The following is a 14,513-nucleotide window of genomic DNA, read 5'->3' as shown; positions in this document are numbered from 1 at the left end:
AAAAATAACAAACTTTTGATTGAAGAAATAAACTAAGTATAAAACACCACACTCCTCTTACGACCTCCATCTTGGTTGAGGCTTGCAAGAGAATGACTGAATATGGCAGTTAGGGGAGGAGCTATATAGCAGCTCTGCTGTGGGTGATCCTCTTGCAACTTCCTGTTGGGAAGGAGAATATCCCATAAGTAATGGATGATCCGTGGACTGAATACACTTAACAAGAGAAATACATTTATGCTTACCTGATAAATTTCTTTCCAGATATGGTGAGTCCACGGAATCATCAATTACTAGTGGGAATATCACTCCTGGCCAGCAGGAGGAGGCAAAGAGCACCACAGCAAATATGTTAAATGTCACTTCCCTTACCCATAACCTCCAGTCATTCAGCCGAAGGGAAATGGAAAAAGAAGATAACACAAAGGTGTAGAGGTGCTTGAATTGTTAGAAAGAAATAACGGTCTTAAAATAAAGGGTGGGGCCGTGGACTCACTATATCCGGAAATAAAATGTATCACTAGTGGGAATCAATACCCAAGCTAGAGGACATAGATGATTAGGGAGGGACAAGACAGGTAACCTAAACAGAAGGCACCACCACTTGAAAAACCTTTCTCCCAAAAGAAACCTCAGCCAAGGAAAAAAGTATAAAATTTGAAAAATTATGCAGAGAAGACCAAGTTGCAGCCTTACAAATCTGTTCCACAGAAGCTTCATTTTTGAAAGCCCAAGAAGAAAATAGATAATGCAGAAATCTGACCCCTCAGGGTACTCAATGACAAACACTTCTCCAGAGCTTCCTGGAGAAAAGACAAAATCCTAGGAATCCTGACCCTACTCCAAGAGTAACCCTTGGATTCACAACACTAAAATATTTACGCAATATCTTATGGCAAAACTATCTAGTAACTGGCATGTGAGCCTAAGTCATGATTCAATGACCGACTCAGAAAATCCACACTCAGACAAAAACTAAGCGTTCATTCTCCAAGCAGTTAGCTTCAGAGGAACGAGATTTGGATAAAGGAAGGGACCCTGAATCAGAAGGTCCTTCCTCAGAGGCAGCCTCCAAGGTGAAGAGACGACCTATCCACTAGGTCTGCATACCAGATCCTGCAAAGCCACGCTGGGGCTATTAGAGCCACCTCTCCTGTTGGATATAAGCAATAACTCCTGGAAGGAGAGCAAACAGAGAAAACAGGTATGCAAGACTGAATCCCAAGAAAAAACCCGAGAATATCTATCAGGGCGGTCTGTTGATCACTCGACCATGAACCGTACCTTGGAAGCTTGGCGTTCTGCCGAAACACCCTCAGAAGCCAACTCCGGAACCCCCCATTTGAGGGTTACCTAGAGAACACCCCCGGTATGGAGAGCCCAATCCCCGGGATGACACGTCTGTTCAGAATTCCGATTCCCAATTGTCCACCTCTGGAAAGTGGATGACAGACAGTAATTGTGAGAATCCGCTCACTAAACAATCCAAGTCACCTCCTACATGGCTAAGGAACCCTGAGTTCCTCCCTGTAGATGTTAAAGAGGAGAGCAGGCACTTCCGAGTCCCTGCGCCTTAAACAAGACCCAGACAGTTTACCAGCCCAGCAGGTTGGTGTCCGTGGTCACATCACGCGCCCTGAGATAGATACTCCTAAAAACACTACGGGAGAGAGTCTCTTATCGACTGATCTAGATCTATCCTCAGACAGATCCGAATGTTCTCGATTTTATGCAAAATAGCTAAGGGAATGATGTCCATGGAAACCATCAGACCAATTCCCTCTATACAAGGAGTGCCTAATATACAAGGCTAAGGAAATATACTTAATTAAATGGTACAATTTTACCAACATAAAAATAACATACATAAACCCATACAATTAAAAACAAAAACATGGATCTATGCGATTAAAATAAATTGGGGACAGTGCAATATAGTCCTGTATACACAATTGGTTACAATTGTGATTAAGATTGTCGAGTTATGATTATCTCCTTAAAGGGACACTGAACCCAATTTTTTTTCTTTTGTGAGTCAGATAGAGCATACAATTTTAAGCAACTTTCTAATTTACTCCTATTATCACATTTTCTTCATTCTCCTGGTATCTTTATTTGAAATGCAAGAATGTAAGTTTAGATGCCGGCCCATTTTTGGTGAACAACCTGGGTTGTTCTTGCTGATTGGAGGATACGTTCACCCACCAATAAACAAGTGCTGTCCAGGGTTCTGAACAAAAATAACTTAGATGCCCTTTTCAAATAAAGATAGCAAGAGAATGAAGAAAAATTGATAATAGGAGTAAATTGGAAAGTTGCTTAAAATTGCATGCTCTATCTGAATCACAAAAGAAAAAAAATTGGGTTCAGTGTTCCTTTAATCCAAAAAAAGGGATAAATAACCGCAGATCCTTGAGGGATAGTGAGTTCCTTATCAAAGTAAAAAATATAAAAAAAAGGCAAATAAATGCTGAAAAATATGTGATAAAATGGTGAAAAAATGTGAAAAAACATAATTTATGTAAGAACTTACCTGATAAATTCATTTCTTTCATATTAGCAAGAGTCCATGAGCTAGTGACGTATGGGATATACATTCCTACCAGGAGGGGCAAAGTTTCCCAAACCTCAAAATGCCTATAAATACACCCCTCACCACACCCACAATTCAGTTTAACGAATAGCCAAGAAGTGGGGTGATAAAAAAGTGCGAAAGCATATAAAATAAGGAATTGGAATAATTGTGCTTTATACAAAATCATAACCACCACAAAAAAAGGGCGGGCCTCATGGACTCTTGCTAATATGAAAGAAATGAATTTATCAGGTAAGTTCTTACATAAATTATGTTTTCTTTCATGTAATTAGCAAGAGTCCATGAGCTAGTGACGTATGGGATAATGATTACCCAAGATGTGGATCTTTCCACACAAGAGTCACTAGAGAGGGAGGGATAAAATAAAGACAGCCAATTCCTGCTGAAAATAATCCACACCCAAAATAAAGTTTAACGAAAAACATAAGCAGAAGATTCAAACTGAAACCGCTGCCTGAAGTACTTTTCTACCAAAAACTGCTTCAGAAGAAGAAAATACATCAAAATGGTAGAATTTAGTAAAAGTATGCAAAGAGGACCAAGTTGCTGCTTTGCAAATCTGATCAACCGAAGCTTCATTCCTAAACGCCCAGGAAGTAGAAACTGACCTAGTAGAATGAGCTGTAATTCTCTGAGGCGGAGTTTTACCCGACTCAACATAGGCAAGATGAATTAAAGATTTCAACCAAGATGCCAAAGAAATGGCAGAAGCTTTCTGGCCTTTTCTAGAACCGGAAAAGATAACAAATAGACTAGAAGTCTTTCGGAAAGATTTAGTAGCTTCAACATAATATTTCAAAGCTCTAACAACATCCAAAGAATGCAACGATTTCTCCTTAGAATTCTTAGGATTAGGACATAATGAAGAAACCACAATTTCTCTACTAATGTTGTTGGAATTCACAACTTTAGGTAAAAATTCAAAAGAAGTTAGCAACACCGCCTTATCCTGATGAAAAATCAGAAAAGGAGACTCACAAGAAAGAGCAGATAATTCAGAAACTCTTCTGGCAGAAGAGATGGCCAAAAGGAACAAAACTTTCCAAGAAAGTAATTTAATGTCCAATGAATGCATAGGTTCAAACGGAGGAGCTTGAAGAGCCCCCAGAACCAAATTCAAACTCCAAGGAGGAGAAATTGACTTAATGACAGGTTTTATACGAACCAAAGCTTGTACAAAACAATGAATATCAGGAAGAATAGCAATCTTTCTGTGAAAAAGAACAGAAAGGGCAGAGATTTGTCCTTTCAAGGAACTTGCGGACAAACCTTTATCTAAACCATCCTGAAGAAACTGTAAAATTCTCGGAATTCTAAAAGAATGCCAAGAAAAATGATGAGAAATACACCAAGAAATATAAGTCTTCCAGACTCTATAATATATCTCTCTAGATACAGATTTACGAGCCTGTAACATAGTATTAATCACAGAGTCAGAGAAACCTCTTTGACGAAGAATCAAGCGTTCAATCTCCATACCTTTAAATTTAAGGATTTCAGATCCTGATGGAAAAAAGGACCTTGTGACAGAAGGTCTGGTCTTAACGGAAGAGTCCACGGTTGGCAAGAGGCCATCCGGACAAGATCCGCATACCAAAACCTGTGAGGCCATGCCGGAGCTACCAGCAGAACAAACGAGCATTCCTTCAGAATCTTGGAGATTACTCTTGGAAGAAGAACTAGAGGCGGAAAGATATAGGCAGGATGATACTTCCAAGGAAGTGATAATGCATCCACTGCCTCCGCCTGAGGATCCCGGGATCTGGACAGATAGCTGGGAAGTTTCTTGTTTAGATGGGACGCCATCAAATCTATTTCTGGAAGTTCCCACATTTGAACGATCTGAAGAAATACCTCTGGGTGAAGAGACCATTCGCCCGGATGCAACGTTTGGCGACTGAGATAATCCGCTTCCCAATTGTCTACACCTGGGATATGAACCGCAGAGATTAGACAGGAGCTGGATTCCGCCCAAACCAAAATTCGAGATACTTCTTTCATAGCCAGAGGACTGTGAGTCCCTCCTTGATGATTGATGTATGCCACAGTTGTGACATTGTCTGTCTGAAAACAAATGAACAATTCTCTCTTCAGAAGAGGCCAAAACTGAAGAGCTCTGAAAATTGCACGGAGTTCCAAAATATTGATCGGTAATCTCACCTCCTGAGATTCCCAAACTCCTTGTGCCGTCAGAGATCCCCACACAGCTCCCCAACCTGTGAGACTTGCATCTGTTGAAATTACAGTCCAGGTCGGAAGCACAAAAGAAGCCCCCTGAATTAAACGATGGTGATCTGTCCACCACGTTAGAGAGTGTCGAACAATCGGTTTTAAAGATATTAATTGAGATATCTTTGTGTAATCCTTGCACCATTGATTCAGCATACAAAGCTGAAGAGGTCGCATGTGAAAACGAGCAAAGGGGATCGCGTCCGATGCAGCAGTCATAAGACCTAGAATTTCCATGCATAAGGCTACCGAAGGGAATGATTGTGACTGAAGGTTTCGACAAGCTGCAATCAGTTTTAGACGTCTCTTGTCTGTTAAAGACAGAGTCATGGACACTGAATCTATCTGGAAACCCAGAAAGGTTACCCTTTTCTGAGGAATCAATGAACTTTTTGGTAAATTGATCCTCCAACCATGATCTTGAAGAAACAACACAAGTCGATTCGTATGAAATTCTGCTAAATGTAAAGACTGAGCAAGTACCAAGATATCGTCCAAATAAGGAAATACCACAATACCCTGTTCTCTGATTACAGACAGAAGGGCACCGAGAACCTTTGTAAAAATTCTTGGAGCTGTAGCTAGGCCAAACGGCAGAGCCACAAACTGGTAATGCTTGTCCAGAAAAGAGAATCTCAGGAACCGATAATGATCTGGATGAATCGGAATATGCAGATATGCATCCTGTAAATCTATTGTGGACATATAATTCCCTTGCTGAACAAAAGGCAAGATAGTCCTTACAGTTACCATCTTGAACGTTGGTATCCTTACATAACGATTCAATATTTTTAGATCCAGAACTGGTCTGAAGGAATTCTCCTTCTTTGGTACAATGAAGAGATTTGAATAAAACCCCATCCCCTGTTCCTGAACTGGAACTGGCATAATTACTCCAGTCAACTCTAGATCTGAAACACAATTCAGAAATGCTTGAGCTTTTACTGGATTTACTGGGACACGGGAAAGAAAAAATCTCTTTGCAGGAGGTCTCATCTTGAAACCAATTCTGTACCCTTCTGAAACAATGTTCTGAATCCAAAGATTGTGAACAGAATTGATCCAAATTTCTTTGAAAAAACGTAACCTGCCCCCTACCAGCTGAGCTGGAATGAGGGCCGCACCTTCATGTGGACTTAGAAGCAGGCTTTGCCTTTCTGGATTTATTCCAGATTGGAGATGGTTTCCAAACTGAAACTGTTCCTGAGGATGAAGGCTCAGACTTTTGTTCTTTGTTGAAACGAAAGGAACGAAAACGATTATTAGCTCTGTTTTTACCCTTAGATTTTTTATCCTGTGGTAAAAAAGTTCCTTTCCCACCAGTAACAGTTGAAATAATAGAATCCAACTGAGAACCAAATAATTTGTTACCCTGGAAAGAAATGGAAAGTAGAGTTGATTTAGAAGCCATATCAGCATTCCAAGTCTTAAGCCATAAAGCTCTTCTAGCTAAAATAGCTAGAGACATAAACCTGACATCAACTCTGATAATATCAAAGATGGCATCACAGATAAAATTATTAGCATGCTGAAGAAGAATAATAATATCATGAGAATCATGATGTGTTACTTGTTGCGCTAAAGTTTCCAACCAAAAAGTTGAAGCTGCAGCAACATCAGCCAAAGATATAGCAGGTCTAAGAAGATTACCTGAACACAGATAAGCTTTTCTTAGAAAGGATTCAATTTTCCTATCTAAAGGATCCTTAAACGAAGTACCATCTGACGTAGGAATAGTAGTACGTTTAGCAAGGGTAGAAATAGCCCCATCAACTTTAGGGATTTTGTCCCAAAATTCTAATCTGTCAGACGGCACAGGATATAATTGCTTAAAACGTTTAGAAGGAGTAAATGAATTACCCAATTTATCCCATTCTTTGGAAATTACTGCAGAAATAGCATTAGGAACAGGAAAAACTTCTGGAATAACCACAGGAGATTTAAATACCTTATCCAAACATTTAGAATTAGTATCAAGAGGACCAGAATCCTCTATTTCTAAAGCAATTAGAACTTCTTTAAGTAAAGAACGAATAAATTCCATTTTAAATAAATATGAAGATTTATCAGCATCAACCTCTGAGACAGAATCCTCTGAACCAGAAGAGTCATCAGAATGATGATGCTCATTTAAAAATTCATCTGTAGGGAGAGAAGTTTTAAAAGATTTTTTACGTTTACTAGAAGGAGAAATAACAGACATAGCCTTCTTTATGGATTCAGAAACAAAATCTCTTATGTTATCAGGAACATTCTGCACCTTAGATGTTGAAGGAACTGCAACAGGCAATGGTACTTTACTAAAGGAAATATCTGCATTAACAAGTTTGTCATGACAATCAATACAAACAACAGCTGGAGGAATAGCTACCAAAAGTTTACAGCAGATACACTTAGCTTTGGTAGATCCAGCACTAGACAGCGATTTTCCTGTAGTATCTTCTGACTCAGATGCAACGTGAGACATCTTGCAATATGTAAGAGAAAAAACAACATATAAAGCAAAATTGATCAAATTCCTTAAATGACAGTTTCAGGAATGGGAAAAAATGCCAAAGAACAAGCTTCTAGCAACCAGAAGCAATGAAAAATGAGACTTAAATAATGTGGAGACAAAAGCGACGCCCATATTTTTTAGCGCCAAATAAGACGCCCACATTATTTGGCGCCTAAATGCTTTTGGCGCCAAAAATGACGCCACATCCGGAACGCCGACATTTTTGGCGCAAAATAACGTCAAAAAATGACGCAACTTCCGGCGACACGTATGACGCCGGAAACGGAAAAGAATTTTTGCGCCAAAAAAGTCCGCGCCAAGAATGACGCAATAAAATTAAGCATTTTCAGCCCCCGCGAGCCTAACAGCCCACAGGGAAAAAGAGTCAAATTTTTTGAAGGTAAGAAAAAATGATTAAATCAAATGCATTATCCCAAATATGAAACTGACTGTCTGAAAAATAAGGAAAGTTGAACATTCTGAGTCAAGGCAAATAAATGTTTGAATACATATATTTAGAACTTTATAAACAAAGTGCCCAACCATAGCTTAGAGTGTCACAGAAAATAAGATTTACTTACCCCAGGACACTCATCTACATGTTTGTAGAAAGCCAAACCAGTACTGAAACGAGAATCAGCAGAGGTAATGGTATATATAAGAGTATATCGTCGATCTGAAAAGGGAGGTAAGAGATGAATCTCTACGACCGATAACAGAGAACCTATGAAATAGACCCCGTAGAAGGAGATCACTGTATTCAAATAGGCAATACTCTCCTCACATCCCTCTGACATTCACTGCACGCTGAGAGGAAAACCGGGCTCCAACTTGCTGCGGAGCGCATATCAACGTAGAATCTAGCACAAACTTACTTCACCACCTCCATCAGAGGCAAAGTTTGTAAAACTGAATTGTGGGTGTGGTGAGGGGTGTATTTATAGGCATTTTGAGGTTTGGGAAACTTTGCCCCTCCTGGTAGGAATGTATATCCCATACGTCACTAGCTCATGGACTCTAATTACATGAAAGAAAAATGAAATGAAATAAAAAATTATGTGAAAAATATATAATAGAATTGGGTGAAAATATATCCAAACAGTTGTGCATTATTGAATGCCAAAAGAATGTTATATATATCGTGGTAATAACCAGTATTAGTGATATGTTATAATCCTTCCTGGTAGTGTATCCTCAGAGTGTGATTAATAAAATTGGGAAATATAGTTGGAAAGAAGATCCGGTCTCTATCCAAGACTCAGTCCCCTAAGGTGCTTTTTGTTAATCCTGTGGATAAAGCAAATATAACATGGTGCAATATTGCTGAAAAAAATTGTAGATAAAATCAGAATGAAGCTTACCATATAATGTCAACGCATTTCGGCCCGCCCTTAGGCCTTTATCAAGACTAGAGATAGCCTTTTTATATTTTTCACTTACTTCGATAAGGAACTCACTATCCCTCAAGGATCTGCTGTTATTTATCCCTACTTTTCGGATTAAGGAGATAATCATAACTGGACAATCTTAATCACAATTGTAACCAATTGTGTATACAGGACTATATTGCACTGTTCCCACTTTATTTTAAATCTCATGGATCCATGTTTTTCTTTTTAACTGTATGTGTTTATGTATGTTATTTTTATGTTGGTAATTAAATAATACAATTTTAAGTATATTTCCTTAGCCTTGTATATTAGGCGCTCCTTGGATCTTGATTAATTTGAACTGTATATGCTTAGGGTTAGCTAGGTACCCTCACTCCTAGGAGCTAGAAGGAATTATATTGGTTGAAGCGCTGTGAGATATATGGTTATCAATTCCCTCTATACATAGAGTCACTGAAAAGTGAAGGAAAATCTATTGCAACTAGATCCAAACTCCCAACCTCCTGGTTGCAAGATGGCTAAGCTATCCACCGGGCCACTAGAGTTTGCTGTTGGCCGGATAGACTGCAGAGAGAGGAAAATGAATATATCCTTTATTATCCGACCTCTGTTAGACATCTTCTCCTAGATAGAGAATCTACAAAAGGTCCAAGCCTACCGCACCTGTTCCCAGTCAGTCTCCCATCCAGGTACTGACCAGGCCTGGCCCTGCTTAACTTCCAAGATCAGACGGAATCGGGTGCATTCAGGGTATTGTGGCGGTAGACCCAAATAAATCACCCTTGAAGATAGGACAAGTGACTCTTCTCTAGATTCATTTTCCATCTATGGGAAAGTATATTGTACAAGATCTATTAAAAGGGAGTTTGCTCAAATGAAGGGATGACACCTGAACCATATATTGTCCAGAAAAACACCCTTGCAATACCCCAAGGCCTAAAAGTCTGTCTAGGGTGACGAAAAACAGAATTTATGCTTACCTGATAAATTTCTTTCTCCAACGGTGTGTCCGGTCCACGGCGTCATCCTTACTTGTGGGAATATTCTCTTCCCCAACAGGAAATGGCAAAAAGCACAGCAAAAGCTGCCCATATAGCCCCTCCTCAGGCTCCGTCCCCCAGTCATTCGACCGACGGTTAGGAGAAAAAAAGGAGAAACTATAGGGTGCCGTGGTGACTGTAGTGTATAGAGAAAGAATTTTTTCAAACCTGATTAAAAAACAAGGGCGGGCCGTGGACCGGACACACCGTTGGAGAAAGTAATTTATCAGGTAAGCATAAATTCTGTTTTCTCCAACATTGGTGTGTCCGGTCCACGGCGTCATCCTTACTTGTGGGAACCAATACCAAAGCTTTAGGACACGGATGAAGGGAGGGAGCAAATCAGGTTACCTAAACAGAAGGCACCACGGCTTGCAAAACCTTTCTCCCAAAAATAGCCTCCGAAGAAGCATAAGTATCAAATTTGTAAAATTTGGCAAAAGTGTGCAGAGAAGACCAAGTCGCTGCCTTACATATCTGATCAACAGAAGCCTCGTTCTTGAAGGCCCATGTGGAAGCCACAGCCCTAGTGGAGTGAGCTGTGATTCGTTCAGGAGGCTGCCTTCCGGCAGTCTCATAAGCCAATCGGATGATGCTTTTCAGCCAGAAAGAAAGAGAGGTAGCAGTAGCTTTTTGTCCTCTCCTCTTACCAGAGTAAACGACAAACAAAGATGAAGTTTGTCTAAAATCCTTTGTTGCGTCTAAATAGAACTTTAAAGCACGGACCACATCTAAATTGTGTAACAAACGTTCCTTCTTTGAAACTGGATTCGGACACAGAGAAGGAACAACTATTTCCTGGTTAATATTCTTGTTGGAAACTACTTTTGGAAGAAAACCAGGTTTGGTACGCAAAACGACCTTATCTGAATGGAACACCAGATAGGGTGGAACACACTGCAAAGCAGATAATTCAGAAACTCTTCTAGCAGAAGAAATAGCAACCAAAAACAGAACTTTCCAAGATAGTAACTTGATATCTATGGAATGTAAAGGTTCAAACGGAACCCCTTGAAGAACTGAAAGAACTAAATTTAGATTCCAAGGAGGAGTCATGGGTCTGTAAACAGGCTTGATTCTGACCAAAGCCAGTACAAAAGCTTGTACATCTGGCACAGCTGCCAGGCGTTTGTGTAACAAAACAGATAAAGCAGAAATCTGTCCTTTTAGAGAACTCGCTGACAACCCTTTATCCAAACCCTCTTGGAGAAAGGAAAGAATCTTAGGAATTTTAATCTTACTCCAGGAGAATCCCTTGGATTCACACCAACAGATATATTTTTTCCATATTTTATGGTAAATCTAAACGCTTGGATAAAATCAAGCGTTCAATTTCCAAGCAGTCAGCTGCAGAGAAACTAGATTTGGATGTTCGAATGGACCTTGTACTAGAAGATCCTGTCTCAAAGGTAGCTTCCATGGTGGAGCCGATGACATATTCACCAGGTCTGCATACCAAGTCCTGCGTGGCCACGCAGGAGCTATCAGAATCACAGAGGCCTTCTCCTGTTTGATCCTGGCTACGAGCCTGGGAAGGAGAGGAAACGGTGGAAACACATAAGCTAGGTTGAACGACCAAGGCGCCACTGGGATCCCTGGATCTGGACCCGTAGCAAGGAACCTAGAAGTTCTGACGAGACGCCATCAGATCCATGTCTGGAATGCCCCATAATTGAGTTAACTGGGCAAAGACCTCCGGGTGGAGTTCCCACTCCCCCGGATGGAAAGTCTGACGACTCAAATAATCCGCCTCCCAGTTGTCTACTCCTGGGATGTGAATTGCAGATAGATGTCAGGAGTGATCCTCCGCCCATTTGATGATCTTGGATACCTCTCTCATCGCCAAGGAACTCTTTGTTCCTCCCTGATGGTTGATGTAAGCTACAGTCGTCATGTTGTCCGACTGGAATCTTATGAATCGGGCCTTCGCTAGTTGAGGCCAAGCCCGGAGTGCATTGAATATCGCTCTCAGTTCCAGGATGTTTATCGGGAGAAGAGACTCTTCCCGAGACCATAGACCCTGAGCTTTCAGGGAGTCCCAGACCGCGCCCCAGCCTAATAGACTGGCGTCGGTCGTGACAATGACCCACTCTGGTCTGCGGAAACTCATTCCCTGAGAGAGGTGATCCTGAGTCAACCACCAACGGAGTGAGTCTCTGGTTACCTGGTCTACTTGAATCTGGGGAGACAAGTCTGCATAGTCCCCATTCCACTGATTGAGCATGCACAGTTGTAATGGTCTTAGATGAATTCGAGCAAAAGGAACTATGTCCATTGCTGCAACCATCAATCCTACTACTTCCATGCACTGAGCTATGGAAGGCTGCAGAATAGAGTGAAGAACTTGACAAGCATTTAGAAGCTTTGACTTTCTGACCTCTGTCAGGAAGATCTTCATTTCTAAAGAATCTATTATTGTTCCCAAAAAGGGAACTCTTGTTGACGGAGACAGGGAACTCTTTTCTACGTTCACCTTCCACCCGTGAGATCTGAGAAAGGCTAGAACAATGTCTGTATGAGCCTTTGCTTTGGAAAGAAACGACGCTTGAATTAGAATGTCGTCTAGATAAGGTGCCACTGCAATGCCCCTCAGTCTTAGAACCGCTAGAAGGGACCCTAGCACCTTTGTGAAGATTCTGGGAGCAGTGGCTAAACCGAACGGAAGAGCCACGAACTGGTAATGTTTGTCCAGAAAGGCGAACCTTAGGAACTGATGATGATCTTTGTGGATAGGAATATGTAGGTACGCATCCTTTAAATCCACGGTAGTCATATATTGACCCTCCTGGATTGTAGGTAAAATTGTTCGAATGGTTTCCATTTTGAACGATGGAACTCTGAGGAATTTGTTTAGAATTTTTAAATCCAGAATTGGTCTGAAAGTTCCCTCTTTTTTGGGAACTACAAACAGGTTTGAGTAAAACCCCTGACCTTGTTCCGCTGTTGGAACTGGGTGTATCACTCCCATCTTTAATAGGTCTCCTACGCAATGTAAGAATGCCTGTCTCTTTATCTGGTCTGAAGATAAGCGAGACATGTGGAACCTTCCCCTTGGAGGAAGTTCCTTGAATTCTAGAAGATAACCCTGAGAGACTATTTCTAGTGCCCAGGGATCCGGAACATCTCTTGCCCAAGCCTGAGCAAAGAGAGAGAGTCTGCCCCCTACTAGATCCGGTCCCGGATCAGGGGCTACTCCTTCATGCTGTCTTGGTAGCAGCAGCAGGCTTCTTGGCCTGTTTACCCTTGTTCCAGCCTTGCATTGGTTTCCAAGCTGGCTTAGTCTGGGAAGCGTTACCCTCTTGTCTAGAGGCTGCAGAGTTAGGAGACGGTCCGTTCCTGAAGTTACGAAAGGAACGAAAATTGGACTTATTCTTAGCCTTAAAAGGCCTATCCTGTGGGAGGGCATGGCCCTTTCCCCCAATGATGTCTGAAATAATCTCCTTCAATTCTGGCCCAAAAAGGGTCTTACCTTTGAAAGGAATATTAAGCAATTTTGTCTTGGAAGATACATCCGCCGACCAAGACTTTAGCCAGAGCGCTCTGCGTGCCACAATTGCAAACCCTGAATTTTTCGCCGCTAACCTCGCCAATTGCAAAGCGGCATCTAAAATAAAGGAATTAGCTAACTTAAGTGCGTGAATTCTGTCCATGACTTCCTCATATGGAGTCTCCTTATTGAGCGACTTTTCTAGTTCATTGAACCAAAAACACGCTGCCGTAGTGACAGAAATAATGCACGAAATTGGTTGGAGGAGGAAACCTTGCTGAACAAAAATCTTTTTAAGCAAACCCTCCAATTTTTTATCCATAGGATCTTTGAAAGCACAATTGTCCTCAATGGGAATAGTCGTGCGTTTGGCTAGTGTAGAAACTGCCCCCTCAACCTTAGGGACTGTTTGCCATGCGTCCTTCCTTGGGTCGACCATGGGGAACATTTTCTTAAATATAGGAGGTGGGACAAAAGGTATGCCTGGTTTCTCCCACTCCTTAGTCACTATGTCCGCCACCCTTTTAGGTATCGGAAAGGCATCAGGGTGCACCGAGACCTCTAGGAATTTATCCATTTTGCACAATTTTTCTGGAATGACCAAAGAGTCACAATCATCCAGAGTAGTTAGTACCTCCTTAAGTAAGGCGCGGAGATGCTCTAACTTAAATTTAAACGTCACAACATCAGGTTCTGCCTGTTGAGAAATTCTTCCTGAATCAGAAATTTCTCCCTCCGACAAACCCTCCCTCACTGCCAATTCTGACTGGTGTGAGGGTATGACAGATAAATTATCGTCAGCGCACTCTTGCTCTACTGTATTTAAAACTGAGCAATCACGCTTTCTTTGAAATGCTGGCATTTTGGATAAAATATTAGCTATAGAATTATCCATTACTGTCGTTAATTGTTGCATAGTAACAAGCATTGGCGCGCTAGATGTACAAGGAGTCGCCTGCGCGGGCATAACTGGTATTGACACAGAAGGAGAGGATGATGAACTATCCCCACTACCTTCATTTGAGGAATCATCTTGGGCAACCTTATTAAATGTGACAGTACTGTCCTTACTTTGTCTGGACGCTATGGCACAATTATCACATACATTTGAAGGGGGGGCCACCTTGGCCTCCATACATACAGAACATGTTCTATCTGAAGGTACAGACATGTTAGACAGGCTTATACAGGCTATTAATGCAATAAAACCGTTTTTAAACAAAACCGTTACTGTCTCTTTAAATGTTAAACAGAGCACACTTTATTTCTGAAT

General features: G+C 41.1%; 1 protein-coding gene and 1 pseudogene across 2 annotated transcripts in view; both read right to left on the bottom strand.

Moving 5' to 3' along the window:
* HEATR3 (HEAT repeat containing 3) overlaps nt 1-14,513 on the bottom strand; it is a 369,897-nt gene that overhangs the window by 188,649 nt on the left and 166,735 nt on the right. The gene's annotated exons all lie outside the window — the stretch shown is intronic.
* Nucleotides 9,365-9,480, bottom strand: LOC128646216 (uncharacterized; annotated as a pseudogene).

This window comes from Bombina bombina, chromosome 1 (assembly GCF_027579735.1).
Source record: "Bombina bombina isolate aBomBom1 chromosome 1, aBomBom1.pri, whole genome shotgun sequence".
NCBI classification, from domain to species: domain Eukaryota; kingdom Metazoa; phylum Chordata; class Amphibia; order Anura; family Bombinatoridae; genus Bombina; species Bombina bombina.
The sequence above is the reverse complement of the archived record's forward strand: the minus strand, read 5'-3'. Positions and strand labels throughout refer to the sequence as shown.